Source organism: Chelonus insularis, unplaced genomic scaffold (assembly GCF_013357705.1).
Source record: "Chelonus insularis isolate UGA/USDA-ARS -01 unplaced genomic scaffold, ASM1335770v1 contig_25_pilon, whole genome shotgun sequence".
NCBI classification, from domain to species: Eukaryota; Metazoa; Arthropoda; class Insecta; order Hymenoptera; family Braconidae; genus Chelonus; species Chelonus insularis.
This window is the reverse complement of record NW_023276451.1, coordinates 349444-364578: the sequence shown is the minus strand read 5'-3', so window position 1 is coordinate 364578 and position 15135 is coordinate 349444. Positions and strand designations below refer to the sequence as shown.

General features: G+C 31.5%; 1 protein-coding gene across 2 annotated transcripts in view; it reads left to right on the top strand.

The window, feature by feature from the left end:
- LOC118064844 (agrin-like) overlaps positions 1–15135 on the top strand; it is a 182006-nt gene that overhangs the window by 35741 nt on the left and 131130 nt on the right. The gene's annotated exons all lie outside the window — the stretch shown is intronic.

Below are 15135 nucleotides of genomic sequence, written 5' to 3'. Positions count from 1 at the left end.
TTCAGTAACTTAGCCTTGGGGTAAACTGAATCGATTTTGCTTTTACGAATTAATAATAGAAAATCGACTTCGCCGACAACTTTTTTAAGGCATAGAAAAGCTTTCTTCTGACTTATCTTCACTTGAACGCACCTGAATTATTCCTAATCCTACACTACAAGGAGCCTGATCCTTTTTTTTCTTTTCTTGATCTCAAGGGGATAGAAAATCTCTAGATATCGAACTTCAATCTCGATTTACTCCCGTTATCATTGTCGTACACGAAAGAAGTAAAAAGGGCACAAAATGACTGATGGAAATATCAAATCTGCGCCGATAAATCGTTGATATTCAAGTGTATTTTTAATTTCAATATCGAGCTCATGTATGCACAGTAGTATTTTAAATATTGAAATGCACTTGTGGATCAATCTCAGTGGCTGACTTCTTTTCTGGTAAATTTTACCTTTTAAAAAATTAACAATTTACATTGCCGGTAACGTTGTGTAATCATAAATAGTAAAGGAGTCTAGAGAGAATATAGCGTTTGTGTCGTTTCTACTTGGATTGAACTGATCGTTGAGATGAAAAGTACAGCTAAGAGGAAGGAAGAAAAAGACGGAGGGTAGAAAAGGGAAGTGGAGAGAGACAGCATCCATCCTCGTGGGGCATGTCGTCTTTGCCGTATATTTATCGCTTTAATTCGAGACTCTCAGGTCGAGAGCCAAATATTTATGTCTTGAGTACGGAAGATATAGGCACATCTGTTAGATGTTACCACCTACCATTTTATCTCTTGTCGCTTATATCAACGTTTTAATTGATCTTCATTCCGTAATTGCAATTAATTTATGAGTAATAACAAAGAAATTTGACAACATTTTGATTAAGTGTTGCTTGCCAACGGTAATTTATTTTAAAAGAATTATGATGTTATTTTAATCTTTTCAACATAAAAAAATCATTTTATGTCTCTGAGAAATTGTTAACCATTAATTTACATTATTTAAAACATCCAAAAAAATATTGATTAATATTTTTTGTTTTAATTTTTACTTTAAAGAAATGAATTTTTAGATTTATTTGATTCATTTATAGTTACTTTTTGAAAATTTAATATTAATAGATCTAATGTGAAATAATGAATTAAAAGTAATTCATGTTTCTTTGTAAGCAAGCCTTGACAACTGAGAAATATCTCAGTATCCTCAAAGGCCCGAAGCACTGGTCTAGTTGAAATTATGCACTTTACAAAAGAGAGAACAGATGGGTTGGTGAACAACAGTATTTGTGAGACCATAGTCGAGTTATCCCTTTGAATGCGAGGACCAGTGAACAACCCCTGAGGACGTGGGTCACTGCGGGGTCGTTCTAGGGTCGTGAGTGAGAGAAACAGGGAATGGAACTCAGTAAAAGAGAGAGACTTTCTCTCTGAGAGTCGTCCACGAACTTTAGTTTGGACGACATAGTACTATCCCACAGTGAGTAATATCACTAAGGTCTCGTCTAACTTAACCCATCCTTGCTTAAGCCTAGATTAAACCAACTGACAGGACATCTTTAATCTTTGCACACAAACGTTATTTTCTTGGATAATTGGAGTATTGATTTCTCAACCGTGAAAACATCTCCGATTACATTCTAATGATTTCATCAATATCTAACCAGACGTAATTATTTTGTTAAATGAATTTTACATTCTGTTACTCAATTTCGTACTCAAATGCTTAAAAAAATTAAATATTTCTTTCAATTATTCATATGTTTTCTTTATAACATTTTCATTAGAATAACTGTTTAATTATTTAATGGAAAGCTGAGTAGTTTTATTTTGAACTCTATTTGTAAGTATAATAATCCACTTAAATACATTTATATCAGTTATCACAAATACTTCACTTTATCCTAATTCATCCAATCAACAATAATTGTTTTACAAGACTTATAAGTGCATATAAAATAAAAAAAAATACATTTATCTTAACAATAGAAAAATACAAAGAAATATTGTGTAATAAACACTTGACCGTATTATGAACTGACAGATTGTCAATATCGATACTATTTTTAAAATAATATAAGTGTCTATTGTCTAAATAAAAGAAATAAAAGCATAAATATTGAATTCAATGATGGATAATTGAATGCAGTTCTATTTTATGTCAATTTTCATCAACAATGTTTTAAACTAAAATTGTTAATTATATTTTTATTTTATCACTCTGGGCATTGATGCATATTTTTTCGTTAAAGCAATTATTATAACAGTCTGAATAAAAGGAATTTTAAAAATCATTTCATACAGTCTACTAAAAGAGAAGATATTTTTATGAATGAATATTCGATAAATGAAGTTAATTACATATTGAACTAAATTCGCTATCTGATTAGTTCATCAACAAATGAAACGTTTCTTTGAATAGGATCAATTAGATTGGTGTAGTAGATATATCGACAGCTAATATAATTACCGTCGGCTTTTGTTTACCAGGAGTAAACAGAACCGGATACAATTTGTTTGGCCAGACTGTGTCTTTAGAGTATCTGACAATTAGCTGTCCATTCCAGTGTTTGTTTCGGTCCCTCTTCAAGATAAAAAACTTTGAACGTGGAATTAATATATCATACAATAGATAAATTTTGTGGAAAGTTTTTCATCATCTTTGAACATTTTATAAAATTCTATGAAGTTTCTTCATGACTAAGGTAAATTGAGGAAAGAGAATGGTTGAAGAACTCTTGAAAATGACATTTTAGAAGTAACAGAGAATAGTTAGAATCTGAAGAAAAACTGCTCATAGTCGAGCTGCGTGTCTACTCCAAAACTATCGTGCTCTTCTTCTGTCTCGCACGTATATTAAATTCCTGAAAGTTCTTCTTGACTCACCCTCTTTAGTCATCCTCTCGTCGTCGACCCTGATCGCATACGGCCGACGTTTTCAGCTCTCTCTACATCTTTAGCACACAAAGAGGTAGGTAGATTCAAGCGGACACTAGCGTGGTTTCTCTTCCTAATATTATATCTAACATTGAGGCGATAAGACGCGTTCTTGACTAAAGTGTAATTTAATATTGTTTAAGTTAGTCTGAAGAACGCGCATAGATATAATAAGAATTTTGAAGGAGTACAACGAACTAATCGAATATTATACTCTGCATTTATCTAACTACTTGGTTAACTAATAAGCGTTTGAGATTCTTCATCCAAAAGTTCAGTAACGACATCGCAAATATATATGGATGGGTGTTATAATATTGCTATTTTAGAGCATACTATGCTCGTTAGTAATTTCATTTTGTGAAATTTTAAAATCAATTCGTTAGTTTGAAAATGTTTCATCAATTGGTATTTTCAAAATTACTGAAATAGAACACAAATTAATATTCACGATTCCTTGGAATAGCAAAAGGTTAAAGGTTTTAAGAGCAAACTTTGAAAAATTAATAGGATAAAACCTGGTTTCAATAAATTTAATTAAAGTTAAATATTGGATTTATGGAATATTCAATAAGAATTGGTTATAAAATGGTTGTTTGATAAATGGATTTGTTTAAAAATGATTACAGTTTTGGATGGATTGAAATATGTAAAAGTCATATGTATTATGCACAAAAAAAAAAACAATGAAATGGTCATGTACATATTTTTTTATTTTTTTCAACTGAATGATGAGAGAAAAATATTAGAATTTATAGTTTATACACATTATGTTGGAGAATGTCTTATCTTTCGCTTTGCTAGGACATATTCATTTCCATAAAATATAAAAAAAATAAATTTTGATTATCAGATTAAAAGAGAAACAACGATAAGAGTTCACATTGGTCTCACGAGACAATTTACTCTACAGCATATAGGAAAAACTTTATTGTTTTACTTACTAATCAATACACAAAAAAATTTAGAAATTTTCACTCCTAGAATGTGATAATAAAAAAGATAATTTCTCTGTTGAACAATACATACATGTTTATTCAATTAAAACAAATTGACTATCCAAAAAAGCTTTGATGGAATTGAAGTTTTTTCACTCCATAGTTTGATATCAATGAATGTTGCTATACTGTAAATTCCAAATTTAGAAGTGTTTTATTTCAATGCACTAAAAGTGTTTTTAAATGACGTTACCCATTTGATTAACATTGTAGTCACTTTTAATGCAGTTGAATTTCTTTAAAAAGTAACTACAATATTCATCAAATGGATGATATCATTTCAAAATACTTTAAGTGCATTGAAATAAAACACTACGATTTGCAGTGTAGTGTTAGGAATTTATTATAGGGTAATATTCATGAGGAAAAAATCAAAGTACTTCATTAGACTGCAAAATGTTTTATTACAAACAAATATTCTATTGTTGAAATTAATTTCTACTGTCAATTTTAAACGTTGCATTGTTACAGAGAATAATAGTAGACAATCACAGTGGAAAAAACCAACATTTATTGTCGGAAAAAGAGCGATTGTTAGTTTTTCGAAAAGTGATATTTCACTATGGACATCGGGTCAACTGAATCAAGCGGAAATGAATCGACGAGAGGCGCGACTTCTGACAAATTTATTCGTAACCCTTCCTTACCTTACGCTCCCCCGTTTACTTCCGGCGCCGCTCCGGCATGCGGCTATCGATTCCCGTTTGCCGTATAGTCACCCGGTTTCGATATAATCGTGTTACGCCGGAAGGCACGATGTCGTGGGCTTTTCGCTTTCTCAACTTTCTCTCTTCTTTTCTCCTTTAAACTATTTCTTTTTTTCGTTTTTCTTGGCTTTCTTCCTATATTTTTCTCATGCAGTGTATCCTAGGCAGATGAAAAATAAGAGTTAGAAAGACAGGAAGAGGAGCTGCCGGAGAATAATAAATGAGTAGGAAAAGAAAAAGAAAAATAAGCAAGCGTTGGAGAATCTTGCGAAGGGTCGAATGGAATCTCATATTATCTGCACGATAAAATAAGGCAGGAAAATTCTATTTGGTCAGAAAAAAATATGTGGTGTGAAATATTGGAAAATAAGAGCTTTACATTGTGTGCAAGAATGCATTCATATTTAAAAAAAATTTTTTCTCTTTCTTGTGAAATTTTAATATTTCATATAAATTTTGATTGTTTAATATTTCGTAGTTTTTATTGCAAATAAAAAAATTTTTTATACTTAAAAAAACAACGATGAGAATATTGTTATTTTTATTGTTCAACTCGAGCCACTATCGTTATGCAAAATTAAAAACATTCTCTCATGAAAGAAACTCCAAGAACGTTCTTATGAAGCGAGACATATTTCGATTTAGTTTGAAAAAAAAAGGAATCGTAGAGTTTCGTAGCAACGAGGAGCTAGCTGGTTGGACAAGTATAAAATAAAAGGAAGAGCTGCACAAACGAGAAAGGTCGTTCGCCTAAAGATCCTCGGATCTTGTAGAGGCAGCAAAAATTATTACCACGGATACGAAATTCACCTGCACATTTACCTTTGCACTTATTTTTGTAAGAAAAAGACTAGCAGAACGTTGCGTTCTTATATTTCTCTCATTAAACTACGAATTTTTAAAGCTTCCTCTTTTCTTTAAAACAGCTCTATATTTTTTAAAATCCTCTGAATGTGAGGAAAAGTCGTCTAAAAAAAAGAGCTCGCGAGGTAGGCATTGGAAAGAATTCACGAAAGAGGAGTAGTTATACCGAATTATAAGAAAAATGAAAAAAGTTTAGTCGAGCTGGAGGACAGGAAAAATGAAGAATTTCGCAGACAATACTTTTGTATGGGTGAATCGTTCTTATATTTGCAAAAGAAGTCGTAGTTTCGCTTGCCATTCCAAGTTACTACGGGGAATTCGTCAAGAAGAATGTCGGTTTTTGGGCAAAGAGGTAGTTGGAGAGCAAACGGACTCGAAGAATGGACCAGTTCAAGGAGTGGGTTGGTGGAACGACGCTTGAGAAATGAGAAGTGAAAGAGTCGCACAGAACTGTAAAGATGGTAGTAAAGAAGTCGTAAAAGCTTATATACCAATTGCTAAGCAGATTATGCGACTGTGTAATTGAATAGGTACTTGAAATGGTTGGATGCTAATTAAGAAAGCACCGAAGCACGATTAATCGATAATACACGCTTGGCGCGTCGATATAGTTTAGGACTGAGCGCATCATACTGCTATGGAATCTGAGTGGCAGCCCCACTGGCTACTGTAAGAGCTTACATGTATTTCCCGTCTCTAAGCCCGTTATCAGTTGGGCCCAGACTCTGAGCAAAGGCTGATTTGCCGTTAACTATCGCCTATTACTGTCGTTGCTAACGTTCGATTAAAATCACCGTCTCCATTGTGATTGCTTTATTACACCCGTGACTTAGTTGGGAATGCTATGCGATCAATGAGTCCGTTTAGTTTACTTCCGTAGCACTTTGCTCAACTTTGCCAATTAAACTTACTGTCATCTTGATTCTATATTTGTGATAATCAATAACTTTCTTCACTTCTCTCCGATTCTTCAGCCTTTTTCTTGTTCTGAAGAACAATTAATGAATGATAACAGTATTTCTTTACTTGGAAATATTTAATTATTTCTTTTTTTTTGTTGAGATTATTTACACTATTTCTCTAGAAAGAAGTTTTAAATGAAATGATTATGTTGATCAATATTAACATGCAATGTTAATATTTATTTAAAATAAATGAATAAAGTGAAAGAAATTTAATTATCAATTTATCAATCGATAAATTATTTAATTTTAGAGGTGTAAAAAATATGAAATAATGATGAAAATAATCTTATTAACAATCATATTCTGATGATATGTAATAAAATTTTAATGACCATTAGATTAATATTATTCTTTATTAAAATAATAGCTTTTAAGTAATTATCTACTAATTAAATCCCTATTACACATTGATGAAAATGTTCACTCATTTTGGTACAATAAGTTCAATATTTCTCTAGATAAATTACGAAATTTTATCAAATCCATTAACTTTCTTTATTTGAAATGTTAATCAATAAAATTTGTTTTGAAAATAAAAATTTTCCTTATTTTCTCTCTGTTGAAATTAACACCAAATTATTAATTAAAAAGAGACTGACATTTAAAAGTACTAAAAATTATTCCACAATTGAATTCTCACTCTCTTAGTTAATTAAATAAATGATAAAATATGATATGACAGAGACATTTAAAAATTAATAGCACGTATTTGAAGTGCTAAAAGTTTTCAGAAATGACAGGATGTCATTAGTCATCTCTATAGTGAAACAATTATTTCAGTACATCGTTCCATGTAGGGGCAAAAAGATAAAACAAAAGAAAAACGAGATGTTGGTGTAGAAAGAGTTAAAAGAGGCGCGTACATATATGTGGATTGAGCGTCAGTACACAGAGGGTACAGTGAGCAGGACAAGCATTGAGCGTCGTCAAAGGTTAATTGCAAAACATGGAGAACGAACATGCCAGTCACCGCTACACACAAGCTTTCATATTACGTCGAAATACCCTTTTCTCATCCCTCAACAGTAACACGATGTGAGAGGGACTTGTCGTTGCCTATGGCCTCTTTGAAAACAATGAACTTGACGTTATAACCTCTAGCTCGTCGACTGCTACCCAGTGAACATCGTCCCATACCACACGCGTTCATCGAGTCATCGTTGTCCCCGTCTCGCACCTTGGTATGGTACGCGCGCAAGCTATCCACGACAATATAACCAAGTAAACCCCGATACCCAGCCCGCATCACACATGATTCGCATCACCGCAACCAACGCCTCTAACTGCTAAGCCATAACTGTGTTGTAACACCAACGGTCTCCATGTATGCGTCGTGCTGATGACCCACGTTCCAAGCAGAATCCCAAGGTATATCCGCAAACTTGCGTGCTTGTGGATATAGGCCAGAGTTATCTGTTCTCTGACGTAATTAGTAACTGCATTCTGAGACAATCCAGGCTATGGATGAACTTTTATATAAAGGTTTCAAATAATTAGCATTCTACTTTTTACCATTTCTCTCAGAATTTTGCTCCAGGAGATATGATACTGAATTGGTAACTTCTTTTATGTAATCTCGAAATCTTTTTTAAATAATTAAATATTAAAAGGAATTTTTTAATTCAATTTTCATGGAAAATGAAAAAGTACAAAAGAAAGCATAAATGAAATATCGAGGATTAATTTAATAAGAGTTATCTAGATCTAGGTCTTTCTTTTGAGTAATAACAGCCATTTTTAATACATATTAAAGCTTTGACCTTCCTTCAATATTAACAAGAGCAGAATTGGTTATTTATATAATTCATTAACTCATTATTTAAGTAATTAGATCAAGATCCCTTTTGTAGCTTATTCTAATATTCTTTTCAATACAATATGCTCTATTTTTTAAAAATCTCAAATCACATTTTTTATTTTCTTTAAATGAAAAAGGAAATGATGAATTAAATCAAAATGTTTTTATTAATTATTTGCTACGTAGGGTGAGTGTTGATGTGAATAATTATTTATCAAGACTTCAATCTACTTTCATATCATTTTGACATTTACTAATTGTTCCTAATTAATCAACAATTTCATTTAAAAAAAGGTGTAGATCCATTTTTATTCAAATCTAATTTAAATATTTATTTCCTTATTTGAGATCATTTTCTTCTCATTCCAAAACATAAAAGTCGAATCCCATGTCCATATTGTAGAAAGAAAAGACATTTGCTGGTTTTTCTATTAACAAAAACTTGTGTAACAATCTAATGTTTCTTGAGAAGATTTTGTTTTCAAGGTGTTCTCTTTTATAACCACTCTATCGATGTATAGCGACAAAAGCTTTGTCGATACGTGTTGGAAGCAGTGAGAAAGTCTCATCGAAGTTTGCCTTCGTGGCTTCGGCCCATCATGAATCCTTCGAAGTAATTGAATGGGTAATTGAATCGATCCTTATCGAGAGACTACCAGGGGTCTTATGGTGTATGGTCACGACAAACGTGAGCTCGTTAAATTATATCACTTTCTTCCTTTTCTCGATTATTCTTTCTCTTTCTTTTATTTTTATTACAAATCCTCTTCATTTCTCTCGACTCTTTTATTTAGACACCATTCGAATAACACAAGTTCCTTTACTAAGGTTGAAATTTTTCCAAGACTGTGGCCTGTAATATTAATGTTAACTGCCAGGAACACGCTATATATGATTAGTACGCTGCAAATCTTAAATTCGGAAGTGTTTTAATTTAAAACACCACGATTTGCAGTGTATTCTGAGAAACGAGTTATAATTATAAATTATGTTTTTTTTTTTTATTCTAATTCAAACATCGTTACTTCTGCCGACAATTCCTAGAAAACATCTCAATTTCAATAAAAAAAACTTTTATAATTAAAACCATTTCTGATAAATTTATTTTTTATTTGATGCGATGTTATCATTAATGTTGTATAATTAACTATTTATTTTTTAATTCAAACGATTAAAGTAAAAAATTATCCATACATATTTCTTGATTTTATCAGATGAATTTAAAAAAATATCAACGTAATAATTCATAGTTTTTTTTAAAGAAAATTTTTCTTGAGTTTGATTTTTTGATATGGTAAATAAATCAGTTCCTATAGAAGCATGGTACTCAATCAATTTGATACTTACCTCGTAAGATTTTCAAGAACTAGGGTAGATAAATATGTAATCAATCATATATTAATAGTTATTATATTAACTATAATAACATAACAATATTTAGTGAAGTAATTAATAAATAGTTAATGAATAATAACCATGACGAAAGGTGTTAGAATTGACGAAACCAATTATCATCAATATTTATTTTTGTACTTGAAAAAAATTTCATTAATCTCGAGTGGATTAATTGCTGAGTATTATACATACTCATACGTAGATAAAACATAGTTCAATGAAGTACAATTTAAAATTGAGTTTACTCAAGTGTTATTTGATTAATTCAGTTAATTATCATACAATGCTTAATATTCAAATAAAAATTCTTTTTTTCTTCAAGGATCGTTGTATATAATTCTTTCAAGTAGATTATTCTTAATTGATTCAAACAACGAATAATTGAAAAAATTCAATGGAATTTTTAATTTATCAAATTTTTAATATTCTTTAGGATTTGATCTAAATGAACTATTTATGAAATCATAATTTCTTTGAATAAGTCAAACATTCGTATATTGCAACCTTGACTCATAAATATGTATTTTGAACAAGCTGCCAATGATTTATTTATCCCATTCAACATTGCTTTGTTGTTCTTAACAGAATAGGGGATGAAATTCAATTAAAACGTGAACATTTTTGATTTTAATGATACTCAGCTTCATCATGCCAATAATTTTTTGATAAAAGTACTGTTTTAATAATAATATTCAAAGTTATTTCCCCGCCGAAATTTTCTCCAGTGTTGTGTCGTTAGTTTACGAAGACCACTTTGAAATTCCGACGTTTCGTAATATTGGACAACTGCCGCAACCCCGGCATTGTGACCGGACATATTCAAGCATGGGTCTTCTGAATCATGGAAGGGTGTGGTATAAAAGGCCAGAAGGGTAGATTGTGGACGACGTTGAGTGCAATTTTCATCGACAAAATGCCCGAGAAATTCAACGACCGAAGGATCGCTTATAGCAATAACCATATAGAAAATCTCGTTCGTTCTTAGCTTGCTATGCTTCAAATTTCATTTTTACCACTTGGACCACTAAAATATGCATAGCCATTATAAATAAATTTGAATCCGTAAAATGTACAGAAAAATATTTGACATTTTTCTAATGAATGGAAAAGCAATATCGACATATTTCCAATAATATTTCTTACTATATGCAACTACACAGGAAGAAGAATTAAGTAAAAATTACCCTGCAATTCAGGGTAACCCGGATATCTTGCACAAATAGAGTAAAAGTTACCCTATAAGATGGTAAAATTTTTTCTTCCGCCTTTTGAAAGTTCCTTCCTTGTATGGCAAATTTTACTACCATGCAGAGTAAAATTCAACCCGGTACCCCGATTGCCCTAAATTGCAGGATAATTTTTACTCAATTTTTCTTTCCGTTTAGATAAAATGATTATTATTATTATTATCATCATCATCATCAGAAAACATATTATTAATATTAAACATATGAATATTTTTCAGAATTATATGAATTAATAAATTTGCCGCCAATCAATTTTAATTATTATTATTACATTTTTTTTATACTGAAATCATTAAAAATCAACTGCACATCTGTTGTTAATAATGAATATTAATATTTATTTGTTAAAATTTTTGCTCAATATTAAAAATTATTTATCTTCATCATTTTACAATGAATAATTATGATAATAAATAGACATTCAGGAGGAAAAAAAAGAAAATAATTTGTAAATTTGTTGGAAAAAAATGAGCTCATATAATAAAATTCAGTCTTTCTCGTCTGTTTTTCTCTCTATTTGTGACGAGTTGAAACTCCTTCACTACATAAAAGTGCAAATTTTAAGCGCTCATATGAGACAGTCTCTTATATAGTCTCTGGCTGTTTTTCTATAGTTTTATATGGTTGCGCAAGCTCGCGATGGCTAACAGATGGAGGTGAAGAGGGCACAAGAGGAGACAGACGGGAAGTCGCGAAATTGCATTGTCACCTCAGCCTTGTGCGCCTTGCGTTTCGTTGGCACACCAGGAAACTTTCAGTGATGAAAAAAATATATATAAACAGAGGAGGGAAAGAAAAAAAAACAAAAAATGCTGAGAAAGAAATGGAAGTCTTGTTACATGACTGACGGCTAGAATAAAAAGAAGGTAGAGATCAAAAGCTCGGTCGTTAAATAAAAATTCACTTTATGAGAAAATTAATTTATTTACAATGTTTAAATAGAAATTCGATTAATTGACGAATCGAAATTAATACAATTGAATGGACATTTCTCAAATAAAAAAATTAAATAGTTCAAGTTTTGAAAAATTTTATTGAGTAAAAGAAAGAGTTATTTTTATTTTTAATCCTAAATTGAACACTGTAAAATATTTTTTATCATTGAAAGAACTCATTTATCTGATAATTAAATACTAACACTTGGAGAATTTCACTTCGTTAACAGCAAAAGAAAAAAAAGACTTCAAAGAAAACGAAAAATTAGGTTAATGATTTAATTTTTATTAAATCTCTATTTATTCAGACTTTTTTTCGAGTCCTTGAGATTACAAAGACTCGGAAACGATTGAAGGAAAAAAGTGGGATGAAAAATAAGGTTATTAGTCGTAGAAAAACTATCTAGATTGAATACAACAATCGACACTTGTGCTGATCCTGCTCATTAATTAACATTGTAACTGGCTGATTAACATATTATCAGAATAAGGCAGACATTGGCAATACAACGGAACTGCAGACAACGAGAATGTGGTGTTCAAGTTAGTAAAGGAATATCCGCGAGGGTTGTAAGAAGAGACGAAAAGGGTAGGAGTATATGAAGTTCATAGGGAAGAACAATGAGATAAGGAAGGATGAAAACAGAACAGAAGACGGGCTAGGAAGAGAAGACTCTAGTGCTCATGGTGGTGAAAGGGGTGTGTCAAGAAGAAAGCAGAGGTTGAGATATCCACGTCGAGTCCTGAAGCATACCTCGCAGGCACGTTCGACTATTAACCCTCTGAGATTCGGAGAACGCCCAACGACTCAAACCATTCTCTCTTATTTCCGTCGCCTCGTCACAAGAGACGTCCAACTGACGATGATCAAACCAACCTATCCCTTGTGCACATTCATTTTGCAGCTTCCTTCCTCCTATTTTCTTCGAGACTGCCACACCAGTCGCATTAACAAAACGTCACCTTCTCTTTTCTTATCCCTCTTACTGCTGCAGTTACTAAAATCCCTTCTTCGTTGAGATGCCTCATCCGATCCTCATTACAGAGAAGAATTGCCTCTGCATGTACCTTACTGCAACCATTTTGTTCCTTCAGAATGGAAAACTGCAAGAGAAAGGCTAAATGCGGATGAAAATAATGCGCCGAGAACGTGACTAGCTAGACTGATTTTCCGAAGACATTAAGAAATGGTTAACCTTTTGAAAATAATTTTAAATATTCTTACAGAGTTTCTACGCTATATTTCTTGTACGGTTATTAATCTCTCTATACAAAGGAGATCCAGCTTTGCAGATCTACTTTCGAATTTAATCAATTGATAATTATATAGCGTATTGTCAATATTCTTTATTTACTCCAGAATTCAATTTCTGAATAAAGTTGTCTACCAACAATATACCCTTTCAAATATTTTAATATAATCAATTGAAATATTTTTTTTTAATATTACAATTATTAAAATATCTGTAATATGTACCTTGAAAGCTCATCCTAGTGAGCTCATTAAAACTGTTTTATTTAAAACCACCGCATCATAGCACTAGTTGATTTTTAAAACAACAACTAGAAATTTCTATGTTTTATTAATGAGATAAATGAAGTCTAATGGCCATATTTTTCAAAAAAAAAAAAAACATTTATGCAAGCATTTTTTTCCAAAAGTGACATGGAAAAATATATCTCTTTTAACACTTGGCTTTTACTATTTTTCAACCAACACTTTATTCCAAAATGCATTCATTACATTTTTATGATCGGTAAAAATGATTGGACTTTGATGATTTAATTATTGAAATATTTCACACGATATGCATGAAATTAAAATTTCATTACCTTTTTTTTAATCAATCAATACTGAATAAATTCTAATTGAAAAAAAAATTTACATTTAATTAAAAATATTAATAAATTAACGTTGATGGGTTTTAGTTTATCTTAAAAATTAAATCAATTAAAAAATTTTCAATACAATAAAAAACTTTTTACAAAAAGTGCTAAATTATTTTATTAATACACTCGAGTTAGCCTTTCATGATGACAGACCTTTGTAGAACTTTAATGAGGCATTGATATATTAAGTAAACTAAACTATATAGCAAGTAATTATATAATTGCACTAACGATGCCTTTACTTGGTTGCTCAGTGCTATATGCAGCACACGTAACAATAGCATTATATACTATTAAAGTTAAACATGAAAGAGGAAGTGACGTAGTCGATATGAAAGGTATTCAAAGACATATATATGTATGGAAATTCATCGAAATTCGATAGGCCAGGTAAACCTACGCAATTGAAGGTATTAATGTTATCGCGACTAATAAGCCATCAAACCCTAGGAACAGCATGGTAGTATTACTCAAGAGTTGTAGCAAATAGCTATGGTGCATATAACAATTATATTATTACCATTAAAAAGCTAATAGATTATCTATAAAATGAGTTATCAGTCAGCCATCTGTTGTATGATAAATTGTATCATTTCATACTAATAATGTTTACTAATCACCGTTACATCATCAATGTCCATTTATTTATCTTGACGATTAATTGGGTTATTTTTTTTTTAGTGGTTCTCTTTATTTGACTTTTGTTTCACCCCTTAATAAGCTTCCTTTTTACATTTGTTTGCGTCTTGTAGATTGTCCGGTGCGTGTTAAATCTATATCAACACAAAAGGAAGTAACTCTCACTGAACGCGCGGTAGATGCGATGAACATGGCGCAAGCGCTATCCTTAACCCCCGCGTGTTGGAGGTGGTGAACTCATTCTACGAAGACGAGTTGAAATTCGGAGTGAAGCAAGTTTCAGTCGGCCGGCAAACTCGCGTGCCGTGCCTTCACGTCAGATTATCACGTCGTTTCATGTTTTTTCCGGTCGAAGGTGCTTCCTTTTTTCCGGTCAAGCCCAAGTCGTTACTGTGTTCACTATTGACTTCATCATATCAGGATTATTTCTACACTTATCTATGATGAAATACAATTTTTCTATCCCTTTAAGGGTTTATTATATTATGAAATAAAAATTCAGAAAAAATTCAAGTGTTTTTAATTAGTCATTTGAGAACAGTTAATCAATGATCTTTGATAATGCAGTTTTTCTATTTGATATCCTTGCTCAAAGGGATGCAATGAGTAGTGAGTCGTTGAATACAAGTGTTAAGCGCGTGTGATCAAAGTGAACACAATTAAGGGATCGTGAGAGTGAACAGCACGAATTCAATCACGAAACTGCATTAAGCAGTTGGTGAAATACAATCACTAGGACTTTTAATTATTTATGTATCACATAATTAACTTTAGAAGGTA